This window comes from Emys orbicularis, chromosome 15, assembly GCF_028017835.1.
Source record: "Emys orbicularis isolate rEmyOrb1 chromosome 15, rEmyOrb1.hap1, whole genome shotgun sequence".
Classification (NCBI taxonomy): domain Eukaryota; kingdom Metazoa; phylum Chordata; order Testudines; family Emydidae; genus Emys; species Emys orbicularis.
The window spans coordinates 18907065-18922804 of record NC_088697.1 but is presented as its reverse complement, the minus strand read 5'-3'; the positions used below and the strand labels follow the sequence as shown (position 1 = coordinate 18922804).

The 15740-nt window shown below is 49.4% G+C and overlaps 1 protein-coding gene and 1 pseudogene across 2 annotated transcripts in view; both read right to left on the bottom strand.

Annotated features, from left to right (window-relative positions):
* The window catches only part of ST3GAL4 (ST3 beta-galactoside alpha-2,3-sialyltransferase 4), a 145194-nt gene that overhangs the window by 94932 nt on the left and 34522 nt on the right, over positions 1–15740 (bottom strand). For both annotated transcript variants that reach the window (XM_065416960.1, XM_065416961.1), the window contains exon 2: positions 12794–12841. The gene's annotated coding sequence lies outside the window, so the exon portion shown is untranslated. The remainder of the gene's footprint in view (positions 1–12793; positions 12842–15740) is intronic.
* LOC135889213 (sphingosine 1-phosphate receptor 3-like) lies at positions 8015–8786 on the bottom strand (annotated as a pseudogene).

The following is a 15740-nucleotide window of genomic DNA, read 5'->3' as shown; positions in this document are numbered from 1 at the left end:
TGAATGCACAAGTTTGCCATATGGGAGACATTAGGATCATACTAAAAATAAAATATAATACAATTAAACAAGCTGAGAGGATAATCACATTAGAGAGATCAAAAGCCTGGAAAATAAACATACAAGTAACACCTCTCTGAAAGACCAACAGGAACTTCCTGGAAGAAAGTCTGAATGGGATAAAGCATTTCACTAAAAAGCGGTGCTTGCATCGTCCTGGTTAAGGCAGGATTATGGGATCTGGGCTCTCAGGAAGAGAGGCCGATTTTACAGCGTAGAGATTAATTGCAGTCTCTAGCCCTGCAGCTATTCAGGGCTGCTGCTGCTCCCACCATAGCACTAGTAACAATCCAGGACTTGCTACAGAAGAGTGATATGGGTGTCCCTGTACATTTCACACCTTAGCCTGATATAAGCTCCAGGCCTGTGCACCGAAGGTACATGCGCTTACCCACAAAGGCAGAGATGGACTGAGGAATGGATTGGTTTCTTCTCTCTGTTTCAAGGCAATTATTATCCAAGGAGGGAAAGCAGGCGCACTCGAAAACAAACACGCATTAAGGACACTATGCTGGAAGCCCATGTACTCTGTACCTGAACGCACTCACTGAGCATGGGGAGAGCGCAGCCCAGGGAGCAGCGGGAGGCATTTGAAATTTGGAGGAGGGAAGAAGAGGGAACATCAGGGTTATTGCTCATCACCTGCCCAGAAGATTATTTTTGAGCACACCCAGGGCCGGTGCAACCCATTAGGCAACCTAGGTGGTCGCCTAGGGCGCTAGCATTTGGGGGGCAGCATTTTGGGTCCTTCGGCGGCGACCGCGGCAGCCAGATCTTCGGCTGCCCCGGTCATCGTCAGCATTTAGGCGGAGGGAGCTGGGGCGGGGGGCGCGGGGAGGGCCACTGCAGCAAGTAAGGGGTGGGGGCACGCAGGGGAACTCCCTGCCCCAGCTTACCTCTGCTCCGCCTCCTCCCATGAGCACACCGCCCTGCTCTGCTTCTCTCCCTCCCAGGCTTGCGGCGCCAAACAGCTGATTGGCGCCGCAAGCCTGGGAGGCGGGAGAAGTGGAGCGGCGACGGCGTGCTCGGGGAGGAGGCAGAGCAGAGGACAGCTGGGGCGGGGAGCTGCCGGGGGGGGGAGCTGCCGCGGGGGGGGCACCTCAGGGCGGAGGGGGAGGGCTGGTGCAGGGGGGGCGCCTTAGGGTGGGGGGGGCAGAGAGCTGCCACAGGGCTCGGGGGGGAGGGGCGGGCGCAAGGTGGAAGTTTTGCCTAGGGCGCGAAACATCCTTGCACCCTCCCTGAGCACACCCAACAGCATGTTCAAGTGTGCCATGGTAAGTAAACCATGTCTTCCTCTGGCCACTGATCCACACCATATGGTCAGAGCCTGCTACAGCTACCAGCTAATGGAGTTACTCTTTTAGCTCAAGTGCCAGCATGATTTTCCTGCCCAAGGACCAGAGTTCAATCCTTGCTGATGACCTGTGACTGAGTCATCACAGAATGAGGGCCCAAGCTCGCAAATAGGGTGTAATCACGCCGGAGCACAGGCCCCTACGGCTAACAAGTAACACTGCCAGTGGACTTGCACAGCTTACCTGTATACGCATCCCCAGAGCCAAGCAGCGGAAGGCCAAGTCCACGGAGGAGTCACCACACTGGAAAGCTGGAACCCTGCTCCACTAGCACCAGTAAGTGCATGAGACGGAGAATGAATAACTTCCCCCATCTCACTAACCTGCTTCCCAGCTCCTCTCACTGTACCTAGCAGTGCCCCACTGCCCACACACTGGAAGGGCCAGCCCGTCCCTACCTCCCAATAGGAATTCCGCTCCCCTCCTCAGAGCTCCACAGCCATCCACCCTGGAATGCGTCCCCATCACTGAAGCAATGCTGCTCAGTTCTTTATCATGCAAGTGTTTCTCAGACCTCTCCCCTACTCACTGCCCTGGCTATGAACCTGTTTAACTAGAAGAGCCAGCAGGGGCACTTTAGCTTCTGCAAGTCAAGAAACTCAACCTCTGTGCCTGGGTTCCGCCACCAATTAAAATGGGAACACTACTCATCTACCACCTGGGGAGTGTTGAGAGCTTTAATTACACATTTGCAAAGTGCTTTGAGATCCTCTAATAAAAAGGTGCTATGGAATTGCTGTATGATTTTTCCCTCTGGATGCACAAGTCTGCCACATGGGAGACATTAGGAGAAGTAAAATAGCCCTGGCCTCATACAGTAATTTAAAAAAAACACAAGCTGAGAGGATAATTACATTAGAGACAGATCAAAGGCCTGGAAAATAAATTCACAGGTAACAACTCTCTGAAAGACCAATAGGAACTTCTTGGAAAGCCTCAATGGGACAAAGCATTTCATTAAGAAAGTGGACCATACACGGTGGTGCCCCACACCCCTCCATCCAGACCTGGTGCTACCAGGGCTAAGGGGACATTCTCTCACACACACACACACACACACGCACGCGCACACACGCACACACACAGATGATTTTCAAGGGCTCCAAATTATTGTTCCAAAGGGCCAAATATGTGCCAAGTTATCCAATGTTAAGCAGTAGAAGTGAAAATGACATAGTACTGGCACAGTAACCAAATTTTGCCTTTTTAAACTCAAAACCCAAGATTTTCCAGGGATCCTACTACCTGCTGGACTCCTGGAAGGTTGTTGGTTTTTTAAATAGCAACATCCAGGGCCCAAAAATACCCACTTGCCTCACAATAATGGGACCCTAGAACTGACCCTGCCTCCATTCCCTCATTATCTCCACATAGACAACTCTGGTGTTCTGCTAAAAGATCATTCCAGTTTAAAACATCTGGATGTGCCAGGTACGTTGCATGGCATGCGGGCTGCCCAGGCATTTTCCAGATGCACCCAGTGCGTTCAGCAGCTGCAAAATAATTAACGTGAGACTGGGCGTACACTTGCTCAATAGGAGCTTCTTCCAAGGGGTGTGTACACTCACCACCACACACAGTCTCCTCTGCACAGCAAAGGTCCTGAGTAGGCCAATCTTTCACTATCCCCAATTCTCCATATCCCACCCAGGGGAAGCCGGAGAGATGGGTAAAGGCAGCTCCAGAGCCAGTGAATGACAAACACCTCAATAGAAGGGAAAAGAGGAGAGAGATGTGAGACGCCCCTACAGCTGAGCGAAATTTTTCATCCAAAACCTTTTCCTTTCCCCGCCCCCTCCAAATTTTTCTTCTTCATTTTTTTCAGACTGGCCAGCGAACTGAAAAATCCATTATTCGCTCCACTCTCCTCCTCTCTGCCCCACCAGCTGCGTTAAGACCCCCACCCCCTCTGAGATGATGCAGTTTTGCTTCAAGGCTGACAGGATCCACATCAAACCCTGAGGAAACCAAGCCCAGCTGAGGCTTTCTGCTCAGACGCTGCCAAGCCCAGCACTCGGCCCTCCCTGTGCTGCTTCAGGTGGAGAATCACCGCTGAGCCCTGCCACGCGGTGGCTCGGACGCACAGCCTGCCCGTCACAGCCCTCAGAGAGCTGGCAAGCTACAATATGCCATCAAAAGAGCAAACCTCTCCCATGGAATCTCTCTGCGAGCTGAGCAAGAAGTGGGGCTCCCTGCTGGACTTCACTCGGCTGCCTGCCAAAGGGCAGAGCTCTCAAGCGCAGAGCCAGCACAACCTGGGCTGTTGCCGGGCGCCCCCTCAGAGCTGGGGCTGACAGACACACGACGTCTGCCTCCTACCAGTGTTTAATTTGTGCCAAGGCTTGTCAGGCCCCTCTGGGCTTGGCCGTTCATAGCCCCAGCACCTCTGGGCTTGCTGCATCAGTTATGAATGTAAAAAAAATTGCTTGAGCCCCAGCACCTCTTTCATTACAAATTAAGCCCTGCCTCCTACCCAAGTTAGACCCTGGGTTCTGGATGACACGCCAGGAGATGCGCCAGGCTCTTTAACGCCTTGTTCACGAAGTTCTTTCGTACCAGAGAAAAGGGGAAAGGCTACAGGATCCAGGGCTGCCAGAAAGAGCACCCTGAAAAGCAGGACACAGCACCCCATTTCCACCGGGCTCCCTCACACTCACACTCCAGCTAATCTGGCTCATTAAGCAATGAGTGCCCTCGTTTACTGATGGCCTCACGCTACGGTACCGCAAAAGGAATCTGTGACACCACTGACATGGTTGGGCCATGATGCAGCCACGCCCTTGGAACAACTTATCCAGGGTTGGGATGGATTATCCATCACTGGCAACCGGTAAATCAAGTTTACATGTTTTTCAAAGAGTTCTGCTCTAGTTCAACAGGAATTCAGGGGAGTCCTCTGTGATACATAGGGCCTACCAAATTCACAGCTGTGAAAAACACAGCATGGACCATGAAATCTGGTGTCTCCGGTGAAATCTGGCTATTGTAAGGGGGTTGCAGTATTGACACCCTTACTTCTGCACCGCTTCAGAGCTGGGCGGGCGGAGAGTGGCGGCTGCTGGCCAGGTGCCCAGCTCTGAAGGCAGCGCTGCCACCAGCAGCAGCACAGAAGTGAGGGTGGCAACACCGCGACCACTCTACAGTAGCCTGGCAACCCCCCCACGACCTCTTTTTGGGCTGGGATTCCCATGGTTACAACACTGTGAAATTTCAGATTTAAATATTGGAAACCATGAAATTTAAGATTTTAAAAATCCTGTGACTATGAAATTGACCAAAATGGACCATGAATTTGGTAGGGCCCTAGTTATACAGGGCCCTACCAAATATACATACATAAATATATATATATACACAAACATCTGACCAGATGACGCTGATGGCCTTGGAATCTATGAAATTCCCACACATCCAGGTGCGTCATGATCAAAGCTTCCCATTTAGTCACAATTCTGCAATGCAGCAAGTGTCACAGCTGGGTGGTGGGCAGCCAGACCCAGAGTCCTCAGTCACAAGACAGGAGTCAGCTGAGTCAGGATAGGAGGGTCAGAACCACCAATCCGATGCCAGGTGTCAGGCCGGGTCAGGATGCCAGGAAATCAAGCCGTGGGAGCGGGAAGGACAAGGCGCACAGTCCAGAGCAGGGTGGAGCTCAGGTGTTCAGACCAGTTCCTGTGCTGATGGCTGGCCCAACTTAAGCCAGCAGCGGATCAGCTGCTCTGAGACTTCACCAATAGAACTGCAGGGGGGCTTCATGGGTCCTAGGTAGGCAAGCGTTAGCAGGCTGCCAGGTGGAGGGCTGGAGCGTGGCTGCTCCTGCAGACCCAGCTTCGAAACCTGTGGGTCAGGACAGCGAGGGCGTCACCCCCAGCCAATGGCTCCAGCTGCTCTGCACACAGCCACGTAGAACATTGCCGTGCACCCGGGGGGGAATGGGGGTGGGGTTTGTTCTTCATCCACGCGAGGCCTAGGACAGCCCTCCCCACAGGAGGGCAGCTCTGGTATTGCACGGAGTAGGGAGCTCCCTACTCTCCCCCTGCACACCCAGGAGACCCGTCTGCTCAATGGCCTATTCCTCTCTTTGACAAGGGTCACTGGCAGGTCCCATCTACTCTCCAAGGTGTCAGGGACGAGCACTAACAAACATGACTGAGGCTGTCACATAGACGGGCCCACAACAACGGACTGGGGACGGTGCTATTTTAAAAGGAACTCAGTGGAAGACCCTGGATCAGCCAGTGTCCTCCTGAAGAGGTTGGCGCTGGGACACCTTTCGGCCTTGGGATGTATGAGTCAGATATCAGCATTCCCTATCTCCCAACCACAGTCATGAACAGGATACTGGGCTAGATGGATCTTTGGTCTGACCCAGTCTAGCCGTTCTTGTGTTATCTATCTATTAGAGACCAACAGCCAGGCCAATTCCTGCTGCCCTGCCTCAGAGCACAAATCAGCAGCTATGGATTCAGCAAAACCACCAGCTCCACAGCTGCTTTCTAGCATAAAAATATCCTCAAAAGGACTGTCGTTGTGGAAAGAGACCACCGCAGAGCTGCTGAGCAGTGGCAGTTTGAAAGATGGAGCTCTTTTAAGAAGACACAATGAGCGAGATTTTCAAGACCTGGCTGGAACAAATGGCAAAATACTTCAACCCAGGACAGGGACTTTTTTTCTTTTTCCTTTTTTTAAAAGTAGGTTTTTCTTCTTTTTTGAAAGTATCAGATCCCAGTTCTTGGGAAATGTTGGCTGATACTGAAGCTTTTGCACATGGTCTGACAAAAAGCTCTCCAGCCCTAGCATGTCATGAGGCATAAGAGTCACATCATTCGGATTACCTTCACGCCTGGATAGACATGATGGTGATGGAGACATTAGATACATAGGGGATCAGATCACATTAAATAGCAGCTGAGATGAATAAAGATCCTTGCTGAGTCCTAAACTCCACTCTTGAGCCATGGAATTAATTCCAGCTTTGGCTCAAATCTCTGATAAATGCTCAGGCTGGTTCTGATTTTACCCAGACAGGTTTTCCCCCTCGACCTTGGCGGACATCTCCAGGAAGAGAGGAGACCCCAATGGCCTCCATGGAGATGAAATAGGATGTCTCTCACTGCACGAGTCAGGCAGGAGAGAAATGACTATGAGGGAGAGGAGACAGTGTCTGCTTCATGCACAAACATCTTGGAAAATCAGCCATGCTAGGGAAAAGTAAAAAGGTAACAGTTCAGCGGGCTCTCTGTGATCCATTGCCGTTTGCAATATTTGTCAGAACTCGGCAGCTCTTTAAAGTATTTTACACAACTCCCACGAAGGTTAGAGCATGGAACAAAAACACCCTCCCTCCTCAATCGGCATTCCGGAGCCAGATGGGAAGGTCTGAGGTTGCAACTGATCTAAAGACGAATGCTGGCTACTTAAAGAACCTCTCTGGATGTCTGTAAGAGGACCTGGTTGTCCCAAATGAGCGTGAGGGGAGAGATGGAACAAGAGTTAAGGTCATCAGAGCACGAATGCCTTGCAATGCTGCATGGAGAATTTCAGAACAGATTGCAGGGATGGCACTGGTGGCTGGGGGTGGGGGCAATTTTAACAGGAATGGAGAGCACACTTTAATGTCACAGAAGGTTAATTCTAGTTACATCGCCCCCCACAAAGTGGCTGAATCATTAGCGTTTAAAAGTTCCTGCCCACAAGCTGTAATGCATGATCAAAAGATAGGCATGATCAAAAGCCTCAGAAGAGCCATTTTCTTTAGCCAATAGTTCCTTCGTAAACACTGTAATTAAGGGCTCAGGAGAAAGCCTGTGGAACACTACTGAGTTTGGAACAAGCCCGTTCCATTAAAGACACATACATGGGAAATGCACACATCAGCTCTTCAGTCCTTTCTGGGCATCGCACAGAACCAGTCTATCACACCAGAGCCATTTGGCTGCCTATGAAACGTGCAGAGCTGGGGACATCTGGAAGGCAGAAAACACTGGCGCGATTCTTTGCAAGCAACGCAATCAACAGGGTCAGTCGTCCCATGCAAAGCAAAAAGGCCTCCTTTGTTCTCATGTGGGTTAATCAGGAACTTCTTGTTCAGGCGGGTTTCCATCCTTAATCACAGGCTCATCCTCTTTTATACAGTGGCTGTGCCCATAGTTCAGGGCTATCACTTCAAAGGTCTGTTGGTCTCCCTCCCTAAGCAACAAGAAACTTCTGTTTAAGGGCATAGGAGGATGGGAACTGTTGCAGCCTTACGTTTTGTATTATTTTTGTATTTTATACTTCCCTGAGTCGGTTCTCTTACAAAATTAAAGCCCAAACCAAAACTAGTTATGTGACAAATAGGTAGTCAACGTTTCAAAAAATTGGTTAAAGTTTTTCCCTAGGATTGAAAAACTTCGTAATTGGATCTTAAAAAGCTGTAGACTATCTTCGACTGTAATCTGCAGTGGGCTGAATAGGCAAAAATCTGGCCATGCTTGTTCGTCTTCACTAGACAGCCAAAATAAGGCAAAAGAAAATCTGCCACATTGCCTTGCTCAGATTCAATGCAGAATTAATGCTCACCAAGGCGATAAGCCAGGCAGGCTTGCATAAATGGCACACTATTTTACTTTGCAGGCTACATCTAGGAGCAACAGAATAACAACGGAGACCAACAGGCAATGAATAAGCCAACTACAATCACAAATGTCCTAAGCAGTGCCATAGATCTCCGAGTTATTATGCTTAGTGACATTACGGCGATGGGACTTTACCAGTAAATATGTGCATAAATGATAACAATTGTCACCAGAATGATTATAAAGATACTGATGAAAAATGCAACATATTTCTTGGAATAAAGAGGCAAAGCTGTTGAGCAGTCTGGTAAGTTGTTAGTACAGTTCCAGTTGAAGACTGGTAAGGTACCCAGGGAAACTGAGATAAACCTATAAGAAGGAAAAGCCTATACTTTTTATTGGCACCTTAAGGCCTCCTTTTTAATCATAGTGAAATACCTCTCGATGGCTCTGGCTAACAAACGAAACGTGGCAGCTCCTAGCGCTACAAACAAACCGCCTTCCTTAATAAACTGGATTGTGTGCAACAGGATCAAGGTTTTCTTTCCATACCTCAGAAAGTTTACTTTGTAAACTATTCCAGTTAACAATTCACAAAGAGTTGGATCGCCAATAAAAAAGGCACATACGGGTTGTGAAATTTGTTATTTTTCCATAGGGCAATCAAAATCCTCAAGCTCTCTGGGACCATGAAACTACATGTAATCAAAAAGGCAACATTTGCTAACTCCACATGATCAGTTGCCTTTTCTCTCAGAACAAGTTTTCCTGTATAATCATAATATAGCACTATTAGCACATAGGCCTTCTTCATTTCCTTGAGGGGTAAAATTAGGTCCTTCCATCTTTAATCAACAGGTCTGTTTGAATGGCTCATCCTCTTTTACACAACAGCTGCAAGATACTTTCTTAACAAATAGTTTCGAGACAATGCTTCAAAAGTCCATTGGCCTCCCTTCCCAGGTAAGGAGCAACTTCTCTCTATGTTCAAGTAGGATAAGGACGGGTAGTTGTCAAAAGGGAAGTAGCTTGCACCGTTAGGGTACGTCTTCACTACCCGCCAGATCGGCGGGTAGTAATCGATCTATCGGGGATCGATTTATCGTGTCTCGTCTAGACATGATAAATTGATCCCCGAACACGCTCCCCGTTGACTCCGGAACTGCACCAGAGCGAGAGGCGGTAGCGGAGTCGACGGGGGAGCCGTGGCTGTCAATCCCGTGCCGTGAGGACCCAAGGTAAATCGATCTAAGATACTTCGACTTCAGCTACGCTATTCACGTAGCTGAAGTTGCGTATCTAAGATCGATCCCCCCCAGTGTAGACCAGCCCTTAGTTTTGTATTATACTTGTTGTTAGGTTACAGATTGTCAACAACAAAGGCATATGGCTGGCCTGTTCCTCTGACAAGGGGCCCGTGTGAATATAGGCAGTAGAGCATCTAGGCCAGTGACTCTTAAGCTTTCCAGACGACTGTACTTCTTTCAGGAGGCTGATTTGTCTTGCATACCCCCAAGTTTCACCTCACTTATAAACTACTTGCTTACAAAATCTGACATAAAAATACAAAAGCGTCCCAGCACACTAGTACTGAAAAAGTGCTTCCTTTCTCATTTTTATCATAGAACTATAAAATAAATCAATTGGCATATAAATATTGTACTTACAGCTTTAATCACCGTAACATCAGTAATTTCTTGTTATTTAATGTTGTAAAGCATCTCGGGTTACAGCTTGTATAAAAGTAAAATGTAAAGTGTGATATAAAAACACAAATAATTCTTCAGGTCCCCTCGAATGTAATGAGAAACAAAACCAAAAACCAAACAAATGTAACTGTGCTTTTGGAGGGACAGCTACAAAATATCGCCAAACATGTAACCCCCCCAGTGTTTTTGTTAATCTTGTTGATCATTTCTGAAGCCCACTGTATGGGGGAAAATAGTGGGGAAAAGTGTTTCTGGATGAGAAACGCGCTTGCCCATGACACCTAACAAAGAACGGCTACCTACAAACCTGTTTCACTGGGGAAAAAAAGATTTCAGTCAGTTATCACTATTCCCCTAAAATCCAGGACAGTTCTCTGATCCCCATGTCCCGGTTTACATGTTAAACTTTTAAAAGTTTATTTCATATGATGGGAAAACTTTGTGTTGAGCAAGAGAACATGACAAAAATGACAGTTTTAAACTGAGAAAAGAAAGTCAGGAAAGGAGGTGGGCGGAATGGGGAGGGAGTGAACTTGGCACTGCCTCTGCAGCGGCTACAGCCTTGTCTCTGAACTTCAGCTGTCACAAAGCTGTGGATTTTGTCATTTAAAATTTGTATTTTCTTTATTGCAAAAGCCATTAATTGTGGGTTCATACTGTGCCTTAAATATTAAAGCTTTCTTTACATTTAAAAGTAGAGCAGTCTTTGGTTCGGTTTTTTTGTATTCTAGTCAATTCATTTAGGCAAAAAAATCTAAAAAGCAAAACAAACAAACTTATCTTCGGATAAGTCCCCAACCCAAGAGCAATTCTATTGCAGCAGCAAATGTTAAAAGTTTTTCCACTGGCCGTTCTGCTGTAGCAAAAAGGGTTTTGACCTGAAGTTTAAGTAACACATATTCCGTAAATTTCAATCTCTAAGAAATTAAGAGCCACAAAGAATAGTTTCAGAGATGCTACAGGGAGGGGTGAGAGGAAGGATGACTCTGGGGTCAAGGCACTAGACTGGGACTCAGGAGATTTGGACTCAAACATCCAGCTTTGCAACTGACTTCATGTGTGACCTTGGGCAAGTCACTATCTCTCTGCATCTCAGTTCCCCATATGGAAACACTCTTTTCCCCAACACTTGAACTTGTGGTATAGTAAAATATGGACTGTCCTTGTGATGGAGAAGCTTTCACACCAAGTGAGTACATGCAAGAGAAGTGCCAAAAAGATGATAAATAGTTAGAAGTTTGGTGACCCTTTTTAGCATATGCAGAAGGGGAGGGCTCCCCAGCCAGCAAGCCAGAATCTTACCTGGATTCTTTGAATATTAACCTGATCCTGAATAAGTCATGTATGATATAGTATGTTAAATGTTTTATTGTAACTTTGCCTTATTAGCAGCTGCCTTTTTTTATCTCCCTTGCCCTGGCTCCAACCACATCATCCCCACCCCTAACATCTCCCGACTTCCTTGGGCTCCTGGCCTGCAACACCTTACACAGCTCTGCCTCTCTCCTCCTCATCTCCTCCGGATGCCAGTTTCATCAGCTTCTCACGTGCTCTCCCACACTGAGCCTCGCTCCCGGAACACCCGCCCTGAGCCCAGGGCCGGCTTTAGGCTGATTCGCCTGATTCCCAGGAATCGGGCCCTGCGCCTAAGAGGGCCCCATGCACTCACCCGGGCAGCGGTCGTCTTCGGGGGCCCCGCTCCCCTGGCCAGAGCGCCGGCCGGAGCGCGGAAGCCCCGCAGCCCCGCTCTCCCGGCTGGAGCTCCAGCTGGAGCACGACAGTCACACGGCCCCGCGACCCCGGCCGGAGCACAGCTGCCCCACGGCCCCGCTCTCTTGGCTGGAGCTCCAGCCGGAGCACGGCAAGCCCCGCGGCCCCGTGACCCCTGCTGGAGCTCCGGCGAAGCGCGGCCAGCCCCGCAGCCCCGCGACCCCGGCCGGAGCTCCGGCTGGAGCACGGCAGCCCCGCAGCCCCGGCCGGAGCGCCGCAGCCCCGAGACCCCGGCCAGACCGCGGCAGCCCCGCAGCCCCGGATGGACTGCCGTCCGGAGCATGGCAAGCCCCACGGCCCCCCCACCCATCCCAGCCGGCAATCGGAAATGCAGCCCCAGGAATCGGGCCCCGCACTTGCTAAAGCCGGCCCTGCCTGAGCCTTTCCACAAAGCCACCTTCAGATCCGTCCTCCAGATCCAACTCTGCATCAACATCTTTGAGAGATCGGTCCGTTCACGATGGCTCAGCTGAGGGCCAGGTGAGAAGAGCTGACACATGCCATTGATAATTGTTCTCACAAGAAAATCTATATACTTCTGTTACATTCAAAAATCTACATTCAAAGAACACGATTAGGGTTGCAAAGTCAAGCCCTCAAAAACTAGGAGTGATCAGAAGTGAGGCTGTCCATTACAAGTGTCTTTAATTACATGATGACAGACTATTTTTCCACACGACACCTGCCTCATTCAGTGCACCGGATGGATCCCCCCCAGGGATGAACCAAGGTTGTGCAGTGAAGGAGGATATTGTCTATAGGCCCCTTGTCTCATTTGTTGCAGAAGTTGGAAGATGCGTAATGAATAAGGCGGGGGTGGGGGGAGAGAAAAGATGGTCTCTTGGCTAAAGGAAAGTGACTCTGCTGTAGAGATCCTGTGTGATGCTGGGCAAGTAACATGAACCAATGTTTTCACAGGCCACCGTGTGGTCCTCATCTGCTGGGGGCACAATGTGAGACGCCTGTGACCTGAGCTGCAGACGTGCTGGGCACTCAAAACTGTGGTTAATAGGCGCTCTGCTCTGACGTGCTATAAAATGCTAAGGACTCGCTTCTCAGACGGGACACCCAAGATAACAATGGACAATTTTGGCTTCCATGTCTGGGTTTCAGTGCCCATCTGTAAAATGCAGATAACACACCACTGCCCCTCTCAAGCCTATTGTGAAGATAGTTCTGTACAACCATTGAACTGGCTTCAATTCATTAAGGAGAGCGCCATGGAAAAGCCCATGAGGAAATTGATAATTCTGTATTCAAGGCAGGTTTAGATGGCAGACAGTAAATAATGCATGAGGCCACACAGTGAATGAGGAGGATAAAAAGAAATATAAATAGTTACCCAGTCAGTGAGCACTGTCCATCCTTTGCAGTGAAGGAGGCAGAGGACCTGTGGGGCAGAAAAACAATATGAAATCATGTAATTAAAACCACATCACAATGCATACACACAAGGGGGCCAAATTAAGGCAGCACAGGCGACCTTTATTCTGGTATGTGACTTTTCAGAGGTTGACTTTTGCAACCTAAACATTCTTTTAACATATTTTTATTATATACAAAAACTAAGCGAGACAGCCAAAATCTCTCTCTCAAAATTCAGCCCAAACATCAGTACTGCCTAGTGGACAGAGCCCTGGGTTTTAAGTCTGGAGAGTTGCAGCTGTGCCACTGGCTTTCTGCCTGATCCTTGTGCAAGTCTCATTGTCACCCTGTGCCTCGGTTTCACCATCATGGCTCTACAAGCCATTCTTCTTCCAACGTACAGAGAATGTAGGTACCGGCCTGAAATATGTTTGCTGTCAGCAGTGTCATGTCTTCTCCAGAGGGGGGACTCTGTAGGGGAAGGAAACACCACAGCCTCACGTCTCACTGCTGAAGAATCCAGTCCCGGCCAGCGTCTGGCCCTCCCTCAGCCATCGGCTGGATCGAGGCCCAGTCCTCTCCCAAGCAGTAACCACCAGGCAGGGGGAGAGGGGCCTGGAGTCCTGGGCATGAACCTGAACATGGCTCAGGGAAATAATCTCCTTACAACTGCCACAATTAACAGGTGTTTTTATGAGCAGCTTAACTGTCCCTGCCCAGGCTTTCAGCTGTTAAGTTTGGCTCTCAAAAAGGGAGAGAGATTTGTAGGCCAGGGCCCAAAACAAACTAAGAATTGGTGGCATTTCATATAGAGGAGAGTAAAATAAAGCAGGTTGAGAGGAAGGGGGATGAGAATTCTACCAGGCTCCAGGAACCCAGCTCCACCACCGCTCTGACAAGGAGCAGACAGAGAGCTGTGGATGGAGAAATTTATCATCCACTGCATTACATGCAAAACCCAGCTGGTAACCACGGGGCCTGGACTGGATCCCCCCAAGATCCCACCCCTGACACCAGTGTGACAAAGTTCCTCCTCTATCTTGGTGGGTCCTGCGCTTATTGGCGGATTTTCTTGCCTCAGAGATTCACCATGTGGGTTGGGGAACAGCCCAGAGACATTCCCCTCTGAAAGAACCCACAGTCCAGGTCAATTGGGAGGTTTGGGGGGAACCCGGGCCCGCCCTCTACTCCAGGTTCCAGCTCAGGGCCCTGTGGACTGCAGCTGTCTATAGTGCCTCCTGTAACAGCTGCATGACAGCTACAACTCCCTGGGCTACTTCCCCATGGCCTCCTCCAAACACATTCCTTATTCTCACCACAGGACCTTCCTCCTGGTGTCTGATAACGCTTGTGCTCCTCAGTCCTCCAACAGTTCTCACTCTCAGCTCCTTGCGCCTCTTGCTCCCAGCTCCTCACACTCTCGCACCACAAACTGAAGTGAGCTCCTTTTAAAACCCAGGTGCCCTTTTAAAACCCAGCCTGCCTTAATTGATTCTAGCAGCTTCTTAATTGGCTCCAGGTGTCCTAATTAGCCTGCCTGCCTTAACTGGTTCTAGCAGGTTCCTGATTACTCTAGTGCAGCCCCTGCTCTGGTCACTCAGGGAACAGAAAACTACTCATCCAGTGACCAGTATATTTGCCTTCTACCAGACTCCTGTACCCCACTGGTCTGGGTCTGTCACAGTACATAAGTGTACACTAGATTTCTCGGCCCTAGAGTCTTTATGGTGTTTTCCTATTCTCGCTGGTGGAATACCCATCCCCACCCCAATTAGATAACACCCACGCTTCAAAGAATTAACACTTACAGATACGTCTGTGTCTCACTCTCCAGTCTCCTCCTCACCCCCAGGAAAACCTCTGCACAGGCTGTTAAATTGTTTAATTTCATTTATGTGAAATAAGAGACAGAGGGTAACACCTCCTGCTGATTACATGCATGAGAGCGCTCGCAATGAAATCAATTTCAAAGCACGCTTTCTGCATGTCACCGCATTAATTCTGTTGTGGTGCTAGCACAGCCCACTTGGGAGGTCAGAAAGTGAAATGGGGACAAGGGCTGTACAATGCAGTGGAGTGATTTGTGAGAGACGGGGGTAGAGCAGGCCAATAGACTGGAGACACCCCTAAGACAGGTCCCAGCTCCCTCTGTGCCTCAGTTTCTCTACACAGATAATATTTGCCTTCCACACATAGCTATTGAGCGGCTTAATTCGTGCTCGCTTATGAAGCGCTTTCAGATCTTTTCAAGGAAGCGGACAGGAGAAGTATTTTACCCGCAAACCAAATTCAGTTTATTGGTGCTAAATACCCAGACAGCAGACGGCTGAATCCAAGCGGTCCCTGGAAGAGCTGCCATCCGAAACAGATTTCGGAAGCACAGACTTAAGCCTACAGTGTTTGGATCTATTCACGCCCTTCACAAAGATGTTAAGAGTTATCAGAGGGTGAGGCCAGCGTATTTAAAGGGACCTTATATTTGTACAACCATGGAATGGCATGTGGCAGCCAGAGCATCTGGGTAGTTCTCACTGGCCACACAGATTAGACCAGTGGTTCCCAACGCGGCGCCCGCGGGCGCCATGGCGCCCACCGGGGCGTCTAAGTGCGCCCACGTACTGGTCGGCTGATTTTTGGCGGCGACGCCTCTAGATGACGCTGCTTGTCGGCGGCATTTCGGTGGCGATGCCTATTGTCGTTGCCGCTTTTCGGCGGCATTTCGACGGATGCTCGTCCGCCGCCACGGTCCTCCGTGGCTCGTCGTTTGGCGCCCGCCAGACGAAAAAGGTTGGGGACCACTGGATTAGACCTTTTTTAGATCTTAAATGCTACCTAGAAAACCTTAGTGACCTGAATGCTGAGTTACACCAGGGCCCCTGTGGCGCACACTTCACACTTCTGCCGTAATAATACTGGGGAGCGGG